We start from the raw sequence: 23,937 nt of genomic DNA on the forward strand, positions 1-23,937 counted from the left end.
TTCAATTCTTTTCATCCTTTGTTCTTCATTCTGCTCCTCGGCAGCTATTCCCAACATTCTTTCAACTCATTTGTTCATTCTTCTGCCTCAGTTATTCTACTATTGATTCCTTCTGGTGTATTTTTCATTTCAGTTATTGTTTTGTTCATCTCTGTTTGTTTGTTCTTTAATTCTTCTAGGTCTTTGTTAAACATTTCTTGCATCTTTTCAGTCTTTGCCTCCATTCTTTTTCCGAGGTCCTGGATCCTCTTCACTATCATTATTCTGAATTCTTTTTCTGGAAGGTTGCCTATCTCCACTTTATTTAGTTGTTTTTCTGGGGTTTTATCTTGTTCCTTCATCTGGTACATAGTCCTCTGCCTTTTCATTTTGCCTATCTTTCTGTGAATGTGGTTTTTGTTCCATAGGCTGCAGGATTGTAGATCTTTTTGCTTATGCTGTTTGCCCTCTGGCAGGCAGATTCTTAACCACTGCACCACCCAGGAAGTCCCTGTAAGGGACTTTTAGAAGCCTATCTGCATATTGATGTCATTTTTGTTCTTTGAATAAGTGCTTTCCTTAAGCTTTGAATGTTAGAGAAATCAAGTTCTTTCCTTAAGTAATAGGGCAATAAATTATTTGCTATTAGCATGTTGAAAGGTGTAATTGAATTTAGAAGACATTTTGCTACTTCCACCTTTCTCCATCATTTCCCATTGTAATTAAATGAGATAAGCTATTGGAAGAGTTCTTCATAAGGTGTAATGAGTTATTACACGTTCACCCATTTGTTTGCCCATTTAGTATATATCTATTAAGTATGGATGAGGTATCACGTATTCAGTTAAGGACTGGAATGGTTATTTAATGGTCTAGTCATGGCTTTTGCCATCATGCAACACCAATTCTAGTGACAGATTACAGACAAGGACACAGTTTTGTAGTCTGTTGTGCTGCCCTGCAGGAATGTACAAAGCAGTATGGAAATAGAAGAAAATGACAAATGATTTTATTGCTAAAATGCCTTTTCCTTCTTTCAGAATAATTGATCCTAAATCTAAACTTTACTCCAATTAAATTTCAAGGTCAGGATAAAGAGATTATTATCACTCTCTAAAATTATAATAATGTTTACAGCAGGAAACAAAATCTAGGTTTTCTCAATATCAAGATTTATTACCTAAGGTAAAATATTGGTTTAGGCTTTACTTGGGTCAATATTTACCCAGTGCAACTCTGTTTCATGGCTGTCATCACAAAAATGTCTGTTTTTTTAACCTCACGTTAACAAACAGCTGTTAGAGAAACTTGAATTCTCTCTTTGGAATTCGTTGAAGGGTAGTAAGTAGACTCCATTACTTGTAGCACAAAGTTGGGAGTTCCTACAGGAATCTTTGTAAAGCTCAGGTTTCCTCTGCCCCAAAGGGAGCTGTGTGAATCAGAGCTCTGTGTGACTTGGTGCCCTGCCTTCTCCCGACCTGTTCACACTGAGGCACACTGTCTCTGCCAGGGGGAGGACAAGGTCCTCACACCGAGCACAGAGTGGTGCAGCCAGAAAGGTCCATGGCCAGAAGATATTGGAGGCAGAGCAGTCCTGAGGATGTTTTCTTCCCTGTTGACTAGTCTACTTGCTGCCTAGAGTCTATGACTAATAGCACTAGGATCATGGATGCATTTTGAGAAAGATTTGCCAGCAATACACCTTTATGTTTTATTTTAATAACTGTTTATTATACAAGAATATGTGCTCACTGTGGAAAAGATAAACTATAGATGAATGAAAACAGTAACAAAAATTATCCAATTCCTACCACCGGTGGCTTCTAGGCTTTTTCTATGCATATTTACACATATATATTATTCACATTGTTTTGTAACTCATATTATTAGGAACATTGAGGAAAGACTTAGAACTAGAAAATTCTTAAATTATCAGTGTACCTAGTATGTTTGATGTTCTCAGATATCTTCAATATATATTATGTCAAATATGACGTTGAATAATCTCATGGGGGAGATTTACACATAGAGTCCGTCTTCATTGAGTACTGTGAAGCATTATGGTAGAGTGAAAAGACTTGAGTTTTGGAAACAGACAGAAATTGTTCAAATTTTACTTTGTTCACTTAGTGGCTGTGCAACCTTGGCAAAATTATATAGGTTAAACATCATGAAACTGCCAACATTTGACCTTTTTTGACTTATAAGACTGGCAATTTCATATGGTTCAATCTAATTCCTAAACTCTTCGAGTATAGCTTTTTCAGGTATTAAATGTAGGATAATACTCTCTAGCAGAGTTGATGTGGGAATTAATTTAAATTAGATAATATTTGTAAATTAGTTGGCATACAGTTGATATTCAACAAATGTTAACCTGCTTATCCTAAAATCTTCATTGGGAATACAGAATACGCTTGGTGGGTGAGTGAATGGGGGTCTTTCAAGAAGTAGATGCCATGATGGAATAAATACATAAGAGACTTCTTAAGAAAAATGCTTCTCAGAGAAGATGGAGTGGGGACAGGCTGGTGGAACCATCAGACCATGATGGAGGTCTGACCTTAAAGAAGGAAGAAAGGAAGGAAGGCTGGATGCAAGAGTTTTAGACCATCTTGCAGTTCTGAGGAAAGTTTGTCAGGGCTATCAAGAGCTGTGGAGCCAAGGTTGCCCATTTGAGGAGTCCCATGTCTCCTAGGAGCTGGTTTGCCTGAGTCTCCCTGCCAAGCTTGACTGTTGGCTGGGAGTAATGTGGGAAGCAGAGCCTTAGCACCTGGGAAGGTGAGATTTTCAGAGGGCAGCCCCTGGGGCCTTCCACTCAGAGATCAGAGAGGCACCTTCTTATAGCCACCACTTGTGAATATCAGACATTAATCAGTGTAATGTGTTACTCATTAATCTTGGAAGGTTGAAATGAGAATTTTGGGAATAATTAGTCTATAAGTTAAAATTTTCCAGCATCCTTTATGCCTTCTTTCCCGTATCTACCCCACATTTCTCTCCCAGTTAAATCTTTACTGACTTGACCCTTAGTCTGCTCTTAGTCATGCCCTGAATCTCTTTTCTTCTGGCCTCTCTTCCCACTTAAATGCCGTGAGCTCTATAAATCCCTTAGAATAACATTAGGTTTTTCATAATCATTGACAAACTATCTCTTCTGTTTTTGTTTTTTTGGTTCTTTCTACTGATATTGTAAGATTCCTGACATGAGATAATCATCCTTTTGTCTCTGAGTAAGGGAGTCCCAGGAAAAGAAAACAGGAGAGAGCTGATGGGGATAATATCCAGTGACAAGAATCATCATGACTCTTTAATTATTGCCAAAAATATTCTTGCCTGTAGTTATGATAATGATGTTGTAAGTTCTGAGTATTAATAAGCTGATGAGATGGTATGATGCTTCAAGATGTAGCCACTGGGCTTTTTTTTTTTTTGGTCATTACAAAAAGACACAGGAAGAACATATAAAGAGTCATAGAATGTTTTAGTGTGGGGCCATTATGAAATATTATACTGTCATTTTTGTAGTTAACAAAAATCACATGCTAATGTCACATAACCAGAGCAAAAAATGATTGACAAACCTGTCATGCGTACACATTTTTCTACCTTCTCTAGAGATTTAATACATTTCAGCAGTCATTGTAAATGTGTTAGAATTTATTCTTTGCAAAACCGTCAGAGTCAATGAGCTAATATCAAAGTTTATATTAACAAGTCAAAATAGTTCCAACCTTTAAATTGTTGACATGGAAACACATCTTTCTTCACCTTATCAGAACTCTGCACATGTGCCTATGTGGACTGGGCCCTGGATTAATCAGAAATATACTATTCGATTGTGCCTTCAAGTCAGCAAGTTAAGAAGGGAAGCATTATTATTCATATATTCCGTGTATCTACAGAAAACAATCAGTCTAATGGTGCCGCCATGTTGGCTGCTTTTCAGTCCTGTTTTATTAAACTGGAACAATCTTCACACAATCTGAATTTTTTCAGCTCCAGCACCAGAGTAATTAGCAGATGTTTACTTTGAAAAAGAGATGCAAAGCTTTTTCTGTCAAAGTTATTTTTGAAAGTTGAAAATGTTTTTTGAATTTAGTTTACAGTATTAAAAAGAAAATAAGATGAGGAAAAAACTATATTCCAAACAGCTGATTCCTAAACCATGTTAGAGAAAGGCAGTTAAGGGGTTTGGGTTAACCATGTAGCATCAGGAGCACAAACATCCTGAACCATTGTGGTTCATGTTTGCTTTGTTTGAACTGTTAGACCAGTCATTTGGGAGAGGCTGAATCAGTTCATCTGGGTGGGTGCTTGGCTCTGATGGCCAGAGCGAGGATCCTAATGCCCATATGTCACTCACCTGGATTGCTTCATCAAGATAATATTTTGGTGCAAAACCATGTTTGAGAAATAATCTAGTATAACTCAGTTGTATCAGAGTTTGGCCATTTCCAGATACCAATAAAGACAGATAGGATACCTTCTTCCAAAGGAGGAGGGCAGATCAGGGATGGCTAATCTATTTACATATATCAAAATTCATTTCTGAGATTTTTCTCTTTAGTACTGCACCTAGGTGAGTATGAAATTTAAAACAGCATGGAGGAAACTTCTGGCATACTGCAGTGAAAAATAAACGGATTAATATTGTCCCCTTTGTAGATTTTTAGAAGTTTTGAATATTAGACTCACTGTGAATCTAGCTCTAAGAATCTCATTTTTTTCAGAACAGAACGTAATTTTTCTTTCTTTGAATTCATAATACCATCAGGGGATTAGATATTCTGGTGCCGACAATCCAAGTCAATGAACAAAAGAAAAGAGGATGGATGATTTTACTCAGGGCCCTAAGTGGGAGTGTGGTCCAGGACAACCTGTTTGATCCTTGGATTAAAGGGTGTCACAGGGCCTGCCAATTGCATGATTAATCCCCTTGGGTTTCAATCTTTACTCATAAGTAAAAAGCTTCCTCATCTGTATTTTGGTAGCATGTAGTTTCACAGTCATTCATGTATTCATTCACACATCCATCTCTCCATTCACTCCTTCAGTCAACCAATGCGTAGTTACGGAGCAGTTGCTATGTGTCAGGCACTATGTATACATTGGGGGGGGCAACAGTTCCTGCTTTCATGGATCATAGATGCTAATGGTAAGGGATCTGGGGGCAAGAGAGTGTTGAATCTCTCTGCCTCCTCTAACTGTATTGCCTTGTTTTAGAAGACAGGGTTCATGTGTCCTCAGTGCCTGGCATAGGGGTAGGCATAGCAAAACTGTGTTGACTGGGATGTACTTGAAGCACTGCCATCTGTAGGTACTATTCCTTTCATTTGGAGCGTGGAAAGTCTATTTATTTAGATTCTTGCTAGCAGTCATAAGACAATCAATGTTATAGTAGTTGGCACAGATCACACTTCCCCCGTCACATTCCATCAACTCCTTCACACATCCACAGAGCTGGTGGCTAATTCAGAATTCATTCCTCATAAGCCCTTCTGTGTGAACCCAAAGAGTCAAATATAGCCATCATGTGCTCCCACCAGCATTTTAGCAACTGGAACAAATCTGAGATGTTATTGTCAACTCTGGTAACAGCTCCTAGATTTTAATTAATTACATTAGGAATAAATCCCTATATAATTATCTTGATTCCCATGGCATTTATTAAATTTGGGGGAAAGTGTGTAAATACCCCATCTTAGGCACATTTTTCCCCCCTGGATTTGTGTGATTAATTTCATACTAATTAGTTCTCTCTTTGTGGTAAATTTTATTTTTGACATCAGAATTGTTGTTGGCCAACTAAAAGATGGCTGTCTGATTTTGTTTTGTGGGGTAGAACTGAAGAAGTAAAATCATGTGAAGAGTCAAAGTAGAAGTCATTTTGTATTTGATGCTGGGTTTAAACCCTTCTGATGATTATTGCTGATAAGTAATATGGGTAAATATGGTTATATCTGTTCTATCAGAGATGCGATGCCATGAAAATCACCTTCTTTAGCAGGACGGCATGACTCACAGGTCCTATTCCCTTAGCTAAGTCGCCTCCATTTTCCTGGATATACCTTCTTTGAGTTTGTTCCTAAATGGCTTTAGTTCTGAGCCAGGAGGAGCAATGTGCATCAGAGAACTGTTAGTCCACCTGGGCAGAGAAGGGCTCAGGGAAAGAAGTAAAGGTACAAGTAAGAGAAGTATTTTTAGTGCTTCAGATATTCCTGAAGATATATGCACAGATCCAGGTGATAGAATATTATGCCCTGTGAGATGAGTTAAGGTCCAAGTACAGCTCAGGGGCCCTTCATACTTTGATGCTCAGGGGTTCAGTCTCCTGGCTTCCCATCCTGGAGCATGTGGATTTCAACGAGCCAGACAGGGAAGCCTGAGAGTTGAATGGCCTGACATTGCTACAGATAGTTCCCATCACTTTGGAGCAACTTAAGGTGAACTCAGAAGTCACAGAAGGGTCAGGGCTTGGTAAGTCAAATGGCTCTACCTATAGCAAATGAGTGAGTGGAGCTTGAGAATGAGTATTGTGGTACCTGGGACCCATATAGCAATGTTCATTTATAGTAGAGTATTGTCCACCATATTGGCAACTAGATTTAGGGTTGCTAGGTCTGATTTTTCAGGATGTAAGAAATTCTGATTTTTATGTGAATCTCTGTTATTAGATGTTGGCCATAATTTTTTAAAACACACTGTTGTGGCACAAATAAAATACATATTTGAAATGCCAGGTTGCAAACTTGGTTTAAGAATTCAGATATATTTATAACCTTAGTGGTCTTGGTTCTTTGTTTTCTGGGAACATATATTTGATGGAACCAAGTACCTGGACCTCGATGATTATCTGAAGGGCAAAGACCACGCTTTCCTTTGGCAAAGGGAAAGCTGGACGCTGGTGCCAAAGATTCACATCCTACTTGAAGTAAAGCTACATTAGATTCCAAAAATATAATAGAATTTAGCATGAAATCTTTTTAATCTCTGAGAAATTGGCGATCACAGAACTCTGTGATGGAACCAATTGTCTGAACCTGAGCTTGGCAGATTACAGGTGACTGTAGATTGCCAGTCTTCCACTGAGATGCCAGTTAACCACCTACCCATGCATGGCCTTAATAGTTCATAAAATCCTTCTGTATGCATCATTTTATTAGTTTCTCATCTACAAGGGTAAACATTTTTTCTTTACTACAAATAAGTAAACTGAAGCTCACGAAAGTGAAGTGATGAAGTAAGTTGATATGGCTGGTAAGTAATGACCTGGAAAGCCAAGGGGCTTTCCATCAAAGCAACCAACCTCTTCCTGCAGGGCCATACTTACGTGGTTCAGTTCTCTTCTGCCAAATCCCTACTAGGTATTGCAAAGGAAAACCATGCAGTGACATAGCTCCAGAGACCCTGACTTATGAAACATGAGTATTTCTCCTAGCCAAATTACTACTTTTTTTTTTTTTTTAATGAGGATCTTGAATCAGATGCGTATGTTTGATTGATTGATTGATTGATTGATTTTGGCTGTGTTGGGTCTTCGTTTCTGTGCGAGGGCTTTCTCCAGTTGTGGCAAGCGGGGGCCACTCTTCATCGCGATGCGCGGGCCTCTCTCGTTGCGGAGCACAGGCTCCAGACGCGCAGGCTCAGCAGTTGTGGCTCACGGGCCCAGCCGCTCTGCGGCATGTGGGATCTTCCCAGGCCAGGGCTCGAACCCGTGTCCCCTGCATTAGCAGGCAGATTCTCAACCACTGCGCCACCAGGGAAGCCCCAAATTACTACTTTTGACAACTATTACCATATGTGTCCACTGGCAGAGTATAAAATTAAAAGTTAGATTATTAATAAAAAGCAAAGTCAGTCAATGACAGACCCTAATTTTACTAATATTTCACAGAATATATGATGTTGAAATTACACTAATATAAACACTGATATTAATATTATCATTGGGGCTTCCCTGGTGGCGCAGTGGTTGAGAATCTGCCTGCCAATGCAGGGGACACGGGTTCGAGCCCTGGTCCGGGAAGATCCCACATGCCGCGGAGCAACTAGGCCTGTGAGCCACAATTGCTGAGCCTGCGCGTCTGGAGCCTGTGCTCCTCAACAAGAGAGGCCGCGATGATGAGAGGCCCGCGCACCGCAATCAAGAGTGGCCCCCGCTTACCGCAACTGGAGAAAGCCCTCGCACAGAAACGAAGACCCAACACAGCCATAAATAAATAAATAATTAATTTTAAAAAAAAATATTATCATTGATTAGGGAGCCATTTCATAGTTAAGTCAATATATCATTTTGGCAAAAAGGTAATTAAATCATAAGCTCTTCTACTAGAGAAATTTCTTACTTTATATCTTTTAAGTTTCTTCAAGTTTGCACAGGCATATTAGCATTACCATTTTCTTCTAGCTGTTTTCAAACCTTAATGTGCATGTATATCAACAAGGGATCTTGTTGAAATACAGAATCTGATGAGTAGATCTGAGGTGGGACCTGAGAGGCTACATTTCTTTCTTTTTTAAATTTTAATTTAAAACATTTTTTTAGATTTAATTTTTATTTTATATTGGAGTATAGTTGATTTACAATATTGAGTTAGTTTCAGGTGTACAGCAAAGTGATTCAGTTATATATATATATATATATATATATATATATATATACACATACATATATCTATTCTTTTTCAGATTTTTTCCCATATAGGTTATTATAGAATATTGAGTAGAGTTCCTTGTGCTATACAGTAGGTCCTTGTTTATCTATTTTACATATAGTAGTGTATATAAGTTAATCCCAAGCTCATAATTTATTTCTCCACCCCCCCCCCCCAGCTTTGCCCTTTGGTAACCATAAGTTCGTTTTCAAAGTCTGTGATTCTATTTCTGTTTTGTAAATACGTTCATTTGTACCATTTTTTTTTAGATTCCACATATAAGTGATATGATATGATATTTGTCTTTCTCTGTCTGACTTACTTCACTCAGCATGATAATCTCTAGGTCCACCCATGTTGCTGCAAATGGCATTATTTCATTCTTTTTTATGGCTGACTAATATTCCATTGTATATATGTACTGCATCTTCTTTATCCATTCCTCTGTCGGTAGACATTTAGGTTGCTTCCATGCCTTGGCTGTCGTAAATCATGATACAATGAACATTGGGATACATGTGTCTTTTCGTAGTATGGTTTTCTCTGGATATATGCTCAGGAGTGGGATTGCTGGATCATATGTTAGCTCCTTTTTAGTGTTTTGATGAACCTCCATACTGTTCTCCATAGTGGTTGTACCAATTTACATTCTCACCAACATATAGGAGGGTTCCCTTTTGAGAGGCTTCATTTGTAATAAGCCTCTGGGTATTGCTACTGCTGCCACTGGAAAGACCACACCAAGAATGACAGAGTGTCATAGCTTTCTAGGGCAGGCTAATAACTTTTGAGGCACGCTCTCTCACGTTACATGTGGAAATTTACCATCTCTTTTAAGTAAATGGTTGAACATGAAGTCCTCTCAAGAGTTTTTGTTTTGTTTTGTTTGCATGTGTATTGTAATAATGCATAACTTCAATCAAGATGTGTTTGTAGTATTTATACTTGTTATACACCAAATCAGCTGACAGCTCATCTCACCATTTCTATGAATGTCTTAAGTGGCATGTGACTCACATTCTCTAATTTCTTACCTGCAAAAATGTTTTTCGTTGTTGTTTTGAACTGTTCATTCCAAAACTTCAGGCCATTTTGCCTTGCCTTAGCATTTCCTCCCAGGGTAAGGAAGTCGCTGTTTCATGTATATGGTTACTTGAAAACCTTTGTGGACAGCATGCAATCATGTTGCCTGCTGGGTCTCCTCTTTTCTAGGCCATGTAAAGATTGAGCTGCAGTCCCCTCTCCTGCTTTATACTCCGAGTCCTTGTTACATGTTTTCAGTCCTTTTTGTATTTTTATACCAGTTCCCTGTTTCCTCCCTAACTGGGGAGTGGGAAAAGTGAAGAGAATGTTGTGTGTAATTGAAACTGTGCCGATGTAGTCCTTGGAAGGACGTTTCCTCAGGGAACTGAGGCATGGTGGGAAATGAAGCAGTAATTGAGTAGAGAGAGCTCTGTCTTTGTGTAGCCTAGCTACACAAAGTACTACCCACATTGAGTACCACATTGACTGTCCACATTCCCAGAAAGCATGCAGTTGACTCTTTGTACATAAAGACATCTATTTTATTGACTACTTTTCCACTAAGATTCTTTGGGACCTTAAAATCTCTCTCAGCCTATTTTGAATAAGAAGTAAACACAAGTTTCAATGTTTGTATGTCCTTTACTTGTACATATATAAGATAAAACCTAGTACAAAATGTCATATATATTAGTCAGGGGTCAACTAGAGAAACAGAACTAGTAGGAGATACATGTAAGGACATTTTTGGCAAGCAGTTGGCTTACATGATTGTGATGGCTGGCTCGGCAAGTCTGGAATCTATAGGTCAGGATGTCTGGAAGGGCAGTTTGAAAACTCTTAAGCATGAGCTGAGACTACAGTTCACAGGTGGAATTTCTTCTACAGGGAAGCCTCAGTTCTACTCTTAAAGCTTTTCACCGATTGGATCAGGCCCAGCCAGATGATCTAAAGTAATCTTCCTTACCTACAGTCAACTGATTATAAATCTGAATCACATTTACAAAATACCTTCACAGCAGCACCCAGATTAGTGTTTGATTGAATAACTGGACACTATTGTCTCACCAGGCTGACACAGAAAACTGGCAATCACATGATACATACAACTTTTTGCTAAGTTTCTGTTATCTAATGTGTCAAGTCACTTATCTGCCTATGGGGAGACACTAAAATACTCTGATATAGAGTAGGGACACCTTTCCTTTTGCTAAATGGTGATTATGGTTCTCTTTCTGTAGTTGAACTCATTCACACGTAAGTACCCCTGCCCATTTGTTCCGAGAATTCCAGCCTATGCACAGTGGTGGGGTTACTGGCTTCTTAGTGGCCAGAGGTATAGGTCATGGCAACAGGTAAAACCATGAAACAGGAGATGTTTCTCAGACTTTAGTCACCTTTGTATAATCGTCATGATTTTTAAAAGTCTACATGCCATTACTGTTTATTTCCAAATACATTATCTGTTTTTCCAGTTTGGGCAACATGGCAGATTGAGGTATTGTTGAACATCATCTCACTAAAAAAGCCCAAAATTACATTGAAAAATAACCAGATTTGAAAGAAACAAAGGGTTTCATGGCCTGAGCATCAAGGATGTGACTTGATCCTGGGGGAGTTCAGAGTATATTAACTCTAAATATGAGTTCTAAGAGCAAGAGACTGAGGACTTATCCTTAGAGGGATAGCAGATGTGGTTTTGGATTGGCAGGAGGCAGAAAGCTTGACTGAGACCCTTTTCTAAAGATGGAATCCTAGAAGAGCTGCCCATTTAGTATAAGAAGAAGGTCTCCAACAGGCTAAGGGAAGGAACAAGAAGGCTGCAGGAAAAAAAGATGGAGAAAAAAATCTCCCATGGGAAATCAAAATTCAAGCTTTTTGTTACACATAGACATGGAATTCAAATGTATATTTTTTACTCAATATGACCAGTGTAAAATCTGGTCCCACATTGATGAAATGTGGAACATGGTGAAAGCAAACACAGAACCACTCTGGAAGGACACTTTTACAACACAGGGCACACAGGAATTTTCTGGGGGGAGCGTGAGTCCAGGAGCACATAACAGTGAAGATGACCTCACAATGGGAACAAAAGGTACATACAAACCATGTGAGGAATGCATGCCATGAAGAAGATTCAGAAGACAAAACATCCCAAGAGCTTGAGTAAAGCAATCTAACACTTCAAAATAAGTTGAATTGATTAAAGAGATAAAAGTAGGAATACAAACCACAATGAAAGAACTATAGACTGTTGGGGGGAAAACAGGTTTGTGAAAGATATGTAAAGAACTCCCAGAAACTAAAAAAGGGGCATTAAAATTTTAAAAATTAGTGGATAATTAAAAGTTGCCAAGATTTTAATGTTCCAGTGGTTTTCCTGTGTAGAGTGGGGGTATTTACTACTACTTTTTTGTTGTCTGATGTTCAAAATATGAAGATTTTAAATCGATCAAGCACAGAAACCTAAATATTTAAACTCTGCTAATGATTGAAATGGGGACATTTGAAAAATTCTTAGGCGCGCAAACATCCGTTTCAATCAAATTTTCCAAACCTTAAAAAAAATTCACAAATGAAATATGTCACGTTCCCTTCAGTGCTTCAGACATTTTATAAACAACACATAGACATACTCTTTTTTTTTTTTTTAACATCTTTATTGGAGTATAATTGCTTTACAATGGTGTGTTAGTTTCTGCTTTATAACAAAGTGAATCAGCTATACATATACATATGTTCCCATATCTCTTCCCTCTTGCATCTCCCTCCCTCCCACCCTCCCTATCCCACCCCTCTAGGTGGTCACAAAGCACAGAGCTGATCTCCCTGTGCTATGCAGTTGCTTCCCACTAGCTATCTATTTTACGTTTGGTAGTGTATATATGTCTATGCCACTCTCTCACTTTGTCACATCTTCCCCTTCCCCCTCTCCATATCCTCAAGTCCATTCTCTAGTAGGTCTGTGTCTTTATTCCCATCTTGCCACTAGGTTCTTCATGACCTTTTTTTTTTTTTTCCTTAGAGAAAGAGAAAAACAAATACAGTAGACATACTCTTGACTAATGATTACAGAACATAGTGAGTATCTTGGAACTTCACTCGTGTGATTAAGTTATGTTATATAACAAAGGTGAAGGGCTTTTGCAGTTGTAATTGGGCCCTAAATCAGTTGCTTTTTTTTTTTTTTTTAATAAATAAATTAATTTATTTTTGACTGTGTTGGGTCTTCGTTTCTGTGCGAGGGCTTTCTCTAGTTGTGGCAAGCGGGGGCCACTCTTCATCCCGGTGCGCGGGCCTCTCACTATCGCAGCCTCTCTTGTTGGGGAGCACAGGCTCCAGATGCGCAGGCTCAGTAGCTGTGGCTCGCGGGCCTAGTTGCTCCGCGGCATGTGGGATCTTCCCAGACCAGGGCTCGAACCCGTGTCCCCTGCATTGGCAGGCAGATTCTCAACCACTGCGCCACCAGGGAAGCCCAATCAGTTGCTTTTGAGTTAATGAAAAAAGTTTATCCTGGTTGGGCTAGACTTAATTAAGTGAAAGCCCATAAAAGAGGAACAGTGCCCTTCCTGAAGAGAGAGAAATTTTCCTGCTAGAGGCAAATGGCTAAGTTGTGAACTCTCTCCATTTGTCACGGAGCTATGAACAGCCTTGGGACCTACGGGTGGACTCTAGCTGAAAGCTAGTAAGAAAATGAGGACTCAGCTCTATAGCTGTATGGAGAGGAATTCTAGCAACCAACTGAGGGAGCTTGGGAGTAGATCTTCCCATCAAGCCTTTAAGGAGACCTGAGTCAGTCACACCTGGATTGCAGCCTGGAAAGAACCTGGAACAGAGAACCCAGTAAAGCCGTGCCTGGACTCCTGAACCAGAGAAACTGTAAGATAATACAAATATGCTGTTTTAAGCCACTAAACTTGTGACAATGTGTTACACAACAGTGGTAAACTAATACACTCTCATTGATAGTGTTTATGCCAATCATATGGGCATAGTGGGACATCCCCTCTAAAGTAAACAACTAGTTGTTAGATCTTCTACCTTTTGGACCTCTTTGGGTGATGGAGTCAGCCTATGCCATACTTGAGATTGCTGCTCTAATCCATTCCTGTGTGACTCTCAAGGCTAACAGATTAGAGTAGGGCTGGATCAAGAGGTTTCTGCAGCAGGTGCAAGTTGTTGCTCTGCTGCTCAGTTTGTATCACCCAGCAGATCTAATGGCATTGAAGTTCAAGGTATGTGCTATGCATAAAAATGCCATGACACGTCTCTGGAAAATGTCCATAGGAAAATTCTGGAGCAAGTTCGTGCCTTCTGCAGAAAATAAGTACTCTGGGTTAAAAACACTGTTCCTGGTATGCTTCACCCTAGTAGAGACTGAGGGCCTGACTCAGAGGCTACCCATTGTCTATGCAGCCAGAACTACCCATCAGGAACTGTGTATTATCAGATGCACCAAGTCATGAGATCAGGCAAGGCAATGGCAATCCAATGAATGATGAAAATGGCATACTTGGGATCAAGCCTGGGTAGAATCAGAAGACACTAACAAATCACATAAATAGCTGAGCCAGAGCTGTATGTTCCCCACTTCTATTAGACCAACCCCTCTGTATCAGCCCACAGTATGGCTTTATAAGGGTTTTTCTATAACCAACTCATAAAGGGGAAAACTCAGGACTGGTGGCAGCCTGGAATGAACCACTGCTGCACCACAGTTCCCCCTTAAGGCCAGTGCCATAGGACAGTGTAAATGAAAACCTTCGTATCAGGCAGAGATGTGAACAAACACTTGGTCATTCACTTTATTTGGAGAGAGAATTGACTGGAGATGTAAACATATACTGAAATCCTGGGAAATGGCAAATAGTTTGTGCAGCTGGTTAAGGAATTCTAGAAAAGCAGCCTGAGGTTGGGCTGATTGGATTGGCATGAAATATATGAATCTTTGTGTTTCATCTTAGAGGATACTCTCAGAGAACAAGTGTGCAGGATGGCTCATTCTATGGATGTCAAACATCTTCTCTCTTCATTCACTCCTGTACCACAGTGGGCACAGAGACAGTGGCCATGATGGTAGGAATGGAGGCTATTCATGTACTGAACAATAAGGGTTTCCTCTCACCGAGGTTGATGTAGCTGTTGCCACTGCTAAATGTCCTAGTGGCCAACAGCAGATATATACTGTATCCTTCATCTGTCACCAATCTTTGGGTAGACCAGACAGCTACCTGGAGTAGGGTTGCCAGAGATAGCAAATAAAAATACAGGATGCCTAGTTAAATTTGAATTTCAGATAAATAATGTTATTTTTTAGTATAAGCATTTTGGGACATATTCATACCAAAAATTTTTCATGTTTATCTGATATTTACATTTAAATTGGGGTCTTATTTTATCTGGCAAACCTAACCAAGAGGCTAATCAATTAAACCAGATTCCTTCCATTTATAAGCAAGAGGGAAAGCAAAGAATGGCTTTACTGGAATCAGTGTCTGTTCTGGATATTAGTTGGATTTTCCTGCAAACAGTGTGTACAGAATACTTCATTTATCAGCAGGTATCCCACACAATATTGTCTTGGATTGATAAACACATTTTATAGCAGAGGAGGTATGAGAATAACTATGGGATACACTGGCCTTATCTGTACTCTATCTCCAGTAAGCAGCCAGACTAATAGAATGGCTTATTAATATCTTATCTAAGGTACTAGTTGGGTAATAATAATCTGGAGAGTTGAGGCCCTGTCTTGTCAGAATTTGGATATTCATGAAACCTGCCATCTTAGCTGTGGGAAAAAAATTATTTAATAAAATTTCATCTCTCTTCCCTCCCTCCCTCCCTTCCTCCCTTCCTCCCTTCCTTCCTTCCTTCCTTCCTTCCTTCCTTCCTTCCTTCCTTCCTTCCTTCCTTCCTTTCCTTTTTCTACTAAATTCCATTTATTATTTATTGATTTACTTTTATATTAAAAATTTTAAGTATAGTTGATTTGCAATGTTATATTAGTTTCAGGTGTACAACATAGTGATTTGATATTTTTTTAGGTTATACTCCATTTAAAGTTATTATAAAATATTGGTTATATTCCCTGTGCTGTACATATTATCCTTGTATCTTATTTATTTTCTACCTTGTAGTTTGTACCTCTTAATCCCTTTCCCCTATCTTGCCCCTCCCCCCACTATTCTCCTCACTGTAACCAGTAGTTTGTTCTATGTATGAGACTATTTCTATTTGTTTGTTCATTTCTTTTATTTCTGAGATTCCACATATAAATGAAAGCATATGGTATGTCTTTCTCTGTCTGACTTATTTCACTAAGCATAATACCCTCCAAGTGTATCCATGTTGTTGCAAGTGGCAAAATTTCATTCTTTTTTGTGACTGGGTAATATTTCATTGTGTGTGTGTGTGTGTATGTATATACATATACATATACACACACACACACACCACAGCTTCTTATTTTTATTTTTTTATTTAAAAATTTTTTTTATTTTTTATAATTGCTTTAAAATGGTGTGTTAGTTTCTGCTTTATAACAAAGTGAATCAGCTATACATATACATATATCCCCATATCTTCTCCCTCTTGCATCTCTATCGCTTCCACCCTCCCTATCCCACCACTCTCCATGGTCACAAAGCACCGAGCTGATCTCCTTGTGCTAGGTGGCTGCTTCCCACTAGCTATCTATTTTATGTTTGGTAGTGTGTATGTGTCTATGCCACTCTCTCACTTTGTCACAGCTTCCCCTTCCCCCTCCCCATATCCTGAAGTCCATTCTCTAGTAGGTCTGTGTCTTTATTCCCATCCTGCCCCTAGGTTCTTCATGACCTTTTTTTTTTTTTTTTTAGACTCCATATATATGTTTTAGCATATGGTATTTGGTTTTCTCTTTCTGACTTACTTCACTCTGTATGACAGACTCTAGGTCCATCCACCTCACTACAAATAACTCAGTTTCATTTCTTTTCATGGCGGAGTAATATTCCATTGTATATATGTGCCACATCTTCTTTATCCATTCATCTGTTGATGGACACTTAGGTTGCTTCCATGTCCTGGCTATTGTAAATAGAGCTGCAGTGAACATTGTGGTACATGACTCTTTTTGAATTATGGTTTTCTCAGGGTATATGACCAGTAGTGGGATTGCTGGGTCATATGGTAGTACTATTTTTAGTTTTTTAAGGAACCTGCATACTGTTCTCCATAGTGGCTGTATTAATTTACATTTCCACCATCATTGCAAGAGGGTTCTCTTTTCTCTACACCCTCTCCAGCATTTATTGTTTGTAGATTTTTTGATGATGGCCATTCTGACTAGTGTGAGATGATATCTCATTGTAGTTTTGATTTGCATTTCTCTAATGATTAATGATGTTGAGCATCCTTTCATGTGTTTGTTGACAATCTGTATATCTTCTTTGGAGAAATGTCTATTTAGGTCTTCTGCCCATGTTTGGATTGGGTTGTTTGTTTCTTTGATATTGAGCTGCATGAGCTACTTGTATATTTTGGAGATTAATCCTTTGTCAGTTGCTTCATTTGCAAATGTTTTCTCCCATTCTGAGGGTTGTCTTTTCGTCTTGTTTATGGTTTCCTTTGCTGTACAAAAGCTTTTAAGTTTCATTAGGTCCTGTTTCTTTATTTTTGTTTTTATTTCCATTTCTCTAGGAGGTAGGTCAAAAAGGATCTTGCTGTGATTTATGTCATAGAGTGTTCTGCCTATGTTTTCCTCTAAGAGTTTCATAGTGTCTGGCCTTACATTTATGTCTTTAATCCATTTTGAGTTTATTTTTGTATATGGTGTTAGGGACTGTTCTAGTTTCATTCTTTTACACGTAGCTGTCCAGTTTTCCGAGCACCACTTACTGAAGAGGCTGTCTTTTCTCCATTGTATATTCTTGCTTCCTTAATCAAAAATAAGGTGACCATCTGTGCGTGGGTTTATCTCTGGGCTTTGTATCCTGTTCCATTGATCTATATTTCTGTTTTTGTGCCAGTACCATACTGTCTTGATTACTGTAGCTTTGTAGTATAGTCTGAAGTCAGGGAGCCTGCTTCCTCCAGCTCCATTTTTCTTTCTCAAGATTGCTTTGGCTATTCGGGGTCTTTTGTGTTTCCATACAAATTGTGAATTTTTTTGTTCTAGTTCTGTGAAAAATGCCAGTGGTAGTTTGATAGGGATTGCACTGAATCTGTAGATTGCTTTGGATAGTATAGTCATTTTCACAATGTTGATTCTTCCAATCCAAGAACATGGTATATCTCTCCATCTGTATGTATCATCTTTAATTTCTTTCATCAGTGTCTTATAGCTTTCTGCATACAGGTATTTTGTCTCCTTAGGTAGGTTTATTCCTAGGTATTTTATTCTTTTTGTTGCAATGGTAAATGGGAGTGTTTCCTTAATTTTTCTTACAGATTTTTCATCATTAGTGTATAGGAATGCAAGAGATTTCTGTGCATCCATTTTGTTTCCTGCTACTTTACCAAATTCATTGATTAGCTCTAGTAGTTTCCTGATAGCATCTTTAGGATTGTGTATGTATAGTATCGTGTCATCTGAAAACAGTGACAGCTTTATTTCTTCTTTTCCGATTTGGATTCCTTTTATTTCTTTTTCTTCTCTGATTGCTGTGGCTAAAACTTCCAAAACAATGTTGAATAATAATTGTGAGAGTGGGCAACCTTGTCTTGTTCCTGATCTTAGTGGAAATGGTTTCAGATTTTCAAAATTGAGGGTGATGCTGGCTGTGGGTTTGTCATATGGCCTTTGTTATGTTGAGGTAAGTTCCCTCTATGCCTGCTTTCTGGAGGGTTTTTATCATAAATGGATGTAGAATTTTGTCGAAAGATTTTCTGCATCTATTGAGATGATCATATGGTTTTTCTCCTTCAATTTGTTAATATGGTGTATCACATTGATTGATTTGCATATATTGAAGAATCCTTGCATTCCTGGAATAAACCCCACTTGATCGTGGTGTTTGATCCTTTTAATGTGCTGTTGGATTCTGTTTGCGAGTATTTTGTTGAGGATTTTTGCATCTATGTTCATCAGTGATATTGGTCTGTAATTTTCTTTCTTTGTGACGTCTTTGTCTGGTTTTGGTATCAGGGTTATGCTGGCCTCGTAGAATGAGTTTGGGAGTCTTCCTCCCTCTGCTATATTTTGGAAGAGTTTGAGAAGGATACGTGTTAACTCTTCTCTAAATGTTTGATAGAATTCGCCTGAGAAGCCATCTGATCCTGGGGTTTTGTTTGTTGGAAGATTTTTAATCACAGTGTCAATTTCAGTGCTGTGATTGGTCTGGTTTCTTCCTGGTGCAGTCTCGGAAGGTTGTGCTTTTCTAAGAATTTGTCCATTTCTTCCAGGTTGTCCATTTTATTGGCATATAGTTGCTTGTAGTAATCTCTCATGATCCTTTGTATTTCTGCAGTGTCAGTTGTTACTTCTCCTTTTTCATTTCTAATTCTGTTGATTTGAGTCTTCTCCCTTTTTTTCTTGATGAGTCTGGCTAATGGTTTGTCAATTTTGTTTATCTTCTCAAAGAACCAGATTTTAGTTCTTTTGATCTTTGCTATCGTTTCCTTCATTTCTTTTTCATTTCTTTCTGCTCTGATCTTTATGATTTCTTTCCTTCTGCTAACTTTGGGGATTTTTGGTTCTTCTTTCTCTAATTGCTTTAGGTGTAAGGTTACGTTGTTTATTTGAGATGTTTCTTGTTTTTAATGTAGGATTGTATTGCTATAAACTTTACTGTTAGAACTGCTTTTGCTGCATCCCATAGGTTTTGGGTCAACGTGTTTTCATTGTCATTTGTTTCCAGGTATTTTTTGGTTTCCTCTTTGATTTCTTCAGTGATCTCTTGGTTATTAACTAGTGTATTGTTTAGCCTCCATGTGTTTGTATTTTTAAAAGATTTTTTCCTGTAATTGATATCTAGTCTCATAGAGTTGTGTCGGAAAAGATACTTGATACAATTTCAATTTTCTTAAATTTACCAAGGGTTGATTTGTGGCCCACGATATGATCTATCCTGGAGAATGTTCCATGAGCACTTGAGAAGAAAGTATATTCTGTTGTTTTTGGATGGCATGTCCTATAAATGTCAATTAAATCCATCTTGTTTAATGTATCATTTAAAGCTTGTGTTTCCTTATTTATTTTCATTTTGGATGACCTGTCCATTGGTGAAAGTGGGGTGTTAACGTCCCCTACAATTATTGTGTTACTGTCAATTTCCCCTTTGATGGCTGTTAATATTTGCCTTATGTATTGAGGTGCTCCTATGTTGGGTGCATAAATATTTACAATTGTTGTACCTTCTTCTTGGATTGATCCCTTGACCATTATGTAGTGTCCTTCTTTGTCTCTTGTAATAGTCTTTGTTTTAAAGTCTATTTTGTCTGATATGAGAATTGCTACTCCAGCTTTCTTTTGATTTCCCTTTGCATGGAATATCTTTTTCCATCCCCTCACTTTCAGTCTGTATGTGTCCCTAGGTCTGAAGTGGGTCTCTTTTAGACAGCATATATACAGGTCTTGTTTTTGTGTCCATTCAGCCAGTCTGTGTCTTTTGGTTGAAGCATTTAATCCATTTATATTTTAGGTAATTATCGATATGTATGTTCCTTTGACCATTTTCTTAATTGTTTTGGGTTTGTTATTGTAGGTCTTTTCCTTCTCTTGTGTTTCCTGCCTAGAGAAATTCCTTTAGCATTTGTTGTAAAGCTGATTTGGTGGTGCTGAATTCTCTTAGCTTTTGCTTGTCTGTGAAGGTTTTAATTTCTCTGTCGAATCTGAATGAGATCCTTGCTGGGTAAAGTAATCTTGGTTGTAGGTTTTTCCCTTTCATCACTTTAAATATGTCCTGTCACTCCCTTCTGGCTTGCAGAGTTTCTGCTGAAAGATCAGCTGTTAACCTTATGGGGATTCCCTTGTATATTATTTGTTGTTTTTCTCTTGCTGCTTTTAATATTTTTTCTTTGTATTTAATTTTTGATAGTTTGATTAATATGTGTCTTCGCATGTTTCTCTTTTGATTTATTCTGTATGGGACTCCCTGCACTTCCTGGACTTAATTAACTAAATCCTTTCACATATTAGGGAAATTTTCACCTGTAATCTCTTCAAATATTTTCTCAGTCCCTTTCTTTTTCTCTTCTTCTTCTGGGACCCGTATAATTCAAATGTTGGTGCATTTAATGTTGTCCCAGAAGTCTCTTGAGACTGTCCTCAATTCTTTTCATTCTTTTTTCTTTATTCTGCTCTATGGTATTTATTTCCACTCTTTTATCTTCTGGGTCACTTATCCGTTCTTCTGCCTTAGTTATCCTGCTATTGATTCCTTGTAGAGAATTTTTAATTTCATTTATTGTGTCGTTTATCATTAGTTGTTTGCTCTTTAGTTCTTCTAGTTCCTTGTTAAACGTTTCTTGTGTTTTCTCCATTCTATTGCCAAGATTTTAGATTATGTTTACTATCATTATTCTGAATTCTTTTTCAGGTAGACTGCCTATTTCCTCTTCATTTGTTTGGTGTGGTGGGTTTTTACTTTGCTCCTTCATCTGCTGTGTGTTTCTCTGTGTTCTTATTTTGCTTAACTTACTGTGTTTTGGGTCTCCTTTTCGCAGGCTGCAGGTTTGTACTTCCCATTGTTTTTGGTGACTTCCCCCAGTGGCTAAGGTTGGTTCAGTGGGTTGTGTGAGCTTCCTGGTGGTGGGGACTGGTGCCTGTGTTCTGGTGGATGAGTCTGGATCTTGTCTTTCTGTTGGGCAGGACCATGTCCAGTGGTGTGTTTTCAGGTGTCTGTGACCTTATTATGATTTTAGGCAGCCTCTCTGCTAATGGGTGGGGTTGTGTTCCTGTCTTCCTGGTTGTTTGGCATAGGGTGTCCAGCACTGTAGCTTACGGGTAGTTGAGTGGAGCTGGGTCTTGGCATTGGGATGGAGATCTCTGGGAGATTTTCACCATTTGATATTATGTGGAGCTGGGAGGTCTCTGGTGGACCAGTGTCCTGAACTCGGGTCTCCCACCTCAGAGGCACAGGCCTGACACCTGGCTGGAGAACCAAGACCCTTTCATCCACATGGCTCAGAATGAAAGGGAGAAAAGAAGAAAGAAAGAAAGAAAAAAATAAAATAGAATAAAGTTATTAAAATAAAAAATAATTATTAAAATTAAAAAATTTAAAAATAATTTAAAAAAAGAACAAAAGAAAGAAAGAAGAGAGCAACCAAACCAAAAAACAAATCCACCTATGATAACAAGAGCCAAAATCTATACTAAAAACAAAACAAAACAAAACCGGACGGTTTTATTTTCAGTTTTTAGTGAAACCTCCATATTGTTTTCCATAGTAGGCTATAAAAATTTACATTCATAAGAACAGTATACTAGGATTTTCATTTCTCCACATCCTGGCCAACATTTATTACTTGTCTTTTGATGATAGCACCTTACACCTGTCAGAATGGCTATCTCATTGCAGTTTTGATTTGCATTTCCCTGATGATTAGTGATGGATAGCATTTTTCTTAGGCCTGTTGGTCATCTGTATGTCTTCTTTGGAAAAATGTCTATTCAGATTTTCTTTCCATTTTTTAATCATGTCCTTGGTTGTTTTTCTATATTGACTTGTATCAGCTCTTTATATATTTTGGATATTAATGCTTTATCATTTTCAAATGTCTTCTTCCATTCAGTAGTTGACTTTTCGTTTTATCTGTGTTTTCCTTTGCTGTGTAAAAGCTTTTAAGTTTAATTAAGTCCCATTTGTTTATTTTTGCTTTTGTTTTCATTGCCTGAGGAGATAGATCAAAAAAAATATTGCTAAGACTTAAGTCAGAGAGTGTACTGCTTATGTTTTCATCTAAAAGTTTTGTGGTTTCAGGTCTTATATGTAAGTCTTTAATCCAATTTGAGTTTTTTTTTAATATGGTGTAAAAAATGTTCTAATTGCATTCCTTTACATGTAGCTGTCCACTTTTCCCAGCACTACTTATTGAAGAGACTGTCTTTTCCCCATTGTGTATTTTTGCCCTGTTGTCCTAGATTACTTGACCATTTGTGCCTAGGTTTATTTCTGGGTTCTCCATTCTGTTCTGTTGATCTATGTGTCTATTTTTGTGCCAGTACACTCGTGTTTTGATGACTGTCGTATAGTCTGAAGTCAGGGAGCATGATGCCTCCAGCTTTCTTCTTTTTTTCTTAGTGTTTCTTTGGCTATTCAGAATCTTTTGTGGTTCATACGCATTTTAGGATTACTTGTTCTAGTTCCTGAAAAATGTCATGGGTACTTGATAGGGCTTCCATTAAATCTGTACATTGCTTTAGGAAGTATGGCCATTTTAACAGTGTAATTCTTCCAATCCATGAACATGAGATATCTTTCATTTCTTTGTATTATTCTCAATTTCCTTCATCAATGTCTTATAGTTTTCAGAGTATAGGTCTTTCACTTCCTTGGTTAAGCTTATTCCTAGATATTTTATACTTTCTGATATGATTGTAAATGGGATTTTTTTCTTTCCCTTTGTGATAGTTCATTATTATTACATAGAAAAGCAACAGATTTCTATATATTATTCTTGTTCACTGCAACTTTACTGAATTAAGTTATTCTAATAATTTTTGTATGGAGACTTTGGAGTTTACTATACAGAATATATCACCTGCAAATAGTGACAGTTTTACTTCTTCCTTTCCAATTTGGATGTCTTTTATTTCTATTTCTTGTCAGATTTCTGTGGCTAGGACTTTGAATACTATGTTAAATAGAAATGGTGAGAGTGCCTCCTTGTCTTGTTCTTGATTTTAGCAGACAAACTAAGTTTTTCACCACTGAATATTATGTTGGCTGTGGGTTTGTCATAAATGGCCTTTGTTATGTTGTGCTATACCACATTGTTGAGAGTTATTAACATGAATGGGTGTTGAATTTTGTCAAATGCTTTTTCTTGTGTCTATTGAAATGATCATGTGATTTTTATCCTTCATTTTATTAATATGGTGTATCACATTGATTGATTTGCATATATTGAACCATCTTTGCACCCTGGAATAAATCCCACTTTATCATGGTGTCTGATCCTTTAGATGTATTATTGAATTCAGTTTGATAATATTTTATCAGGACTTTGTGTCTGTATTCATTAGATTCATTAGATGTGGGGTTTTTTTGTAGTGTCTTTGTCTGGTTTTGTTATCAGAGTAATGGTGGCCTCGTACCATGAATATGGTAGTGTTCCCTCCTCTTAC

Source organism: Balaenoptera acutorostrata, chromosome 2, assembly GCF_949987535.1.
Source record: "Balaenoptera acutorostrata chromosome 2, mBalAcu1.1, whole genome shotgun sequence".
Classification (NCBI taxonomy): Eukaryota; Metazoa; Chordata; class Mammalia; order Artiodactyla; family Balaenopteridae; genus Balaenoptera; species Balaenoptera acutorostrata.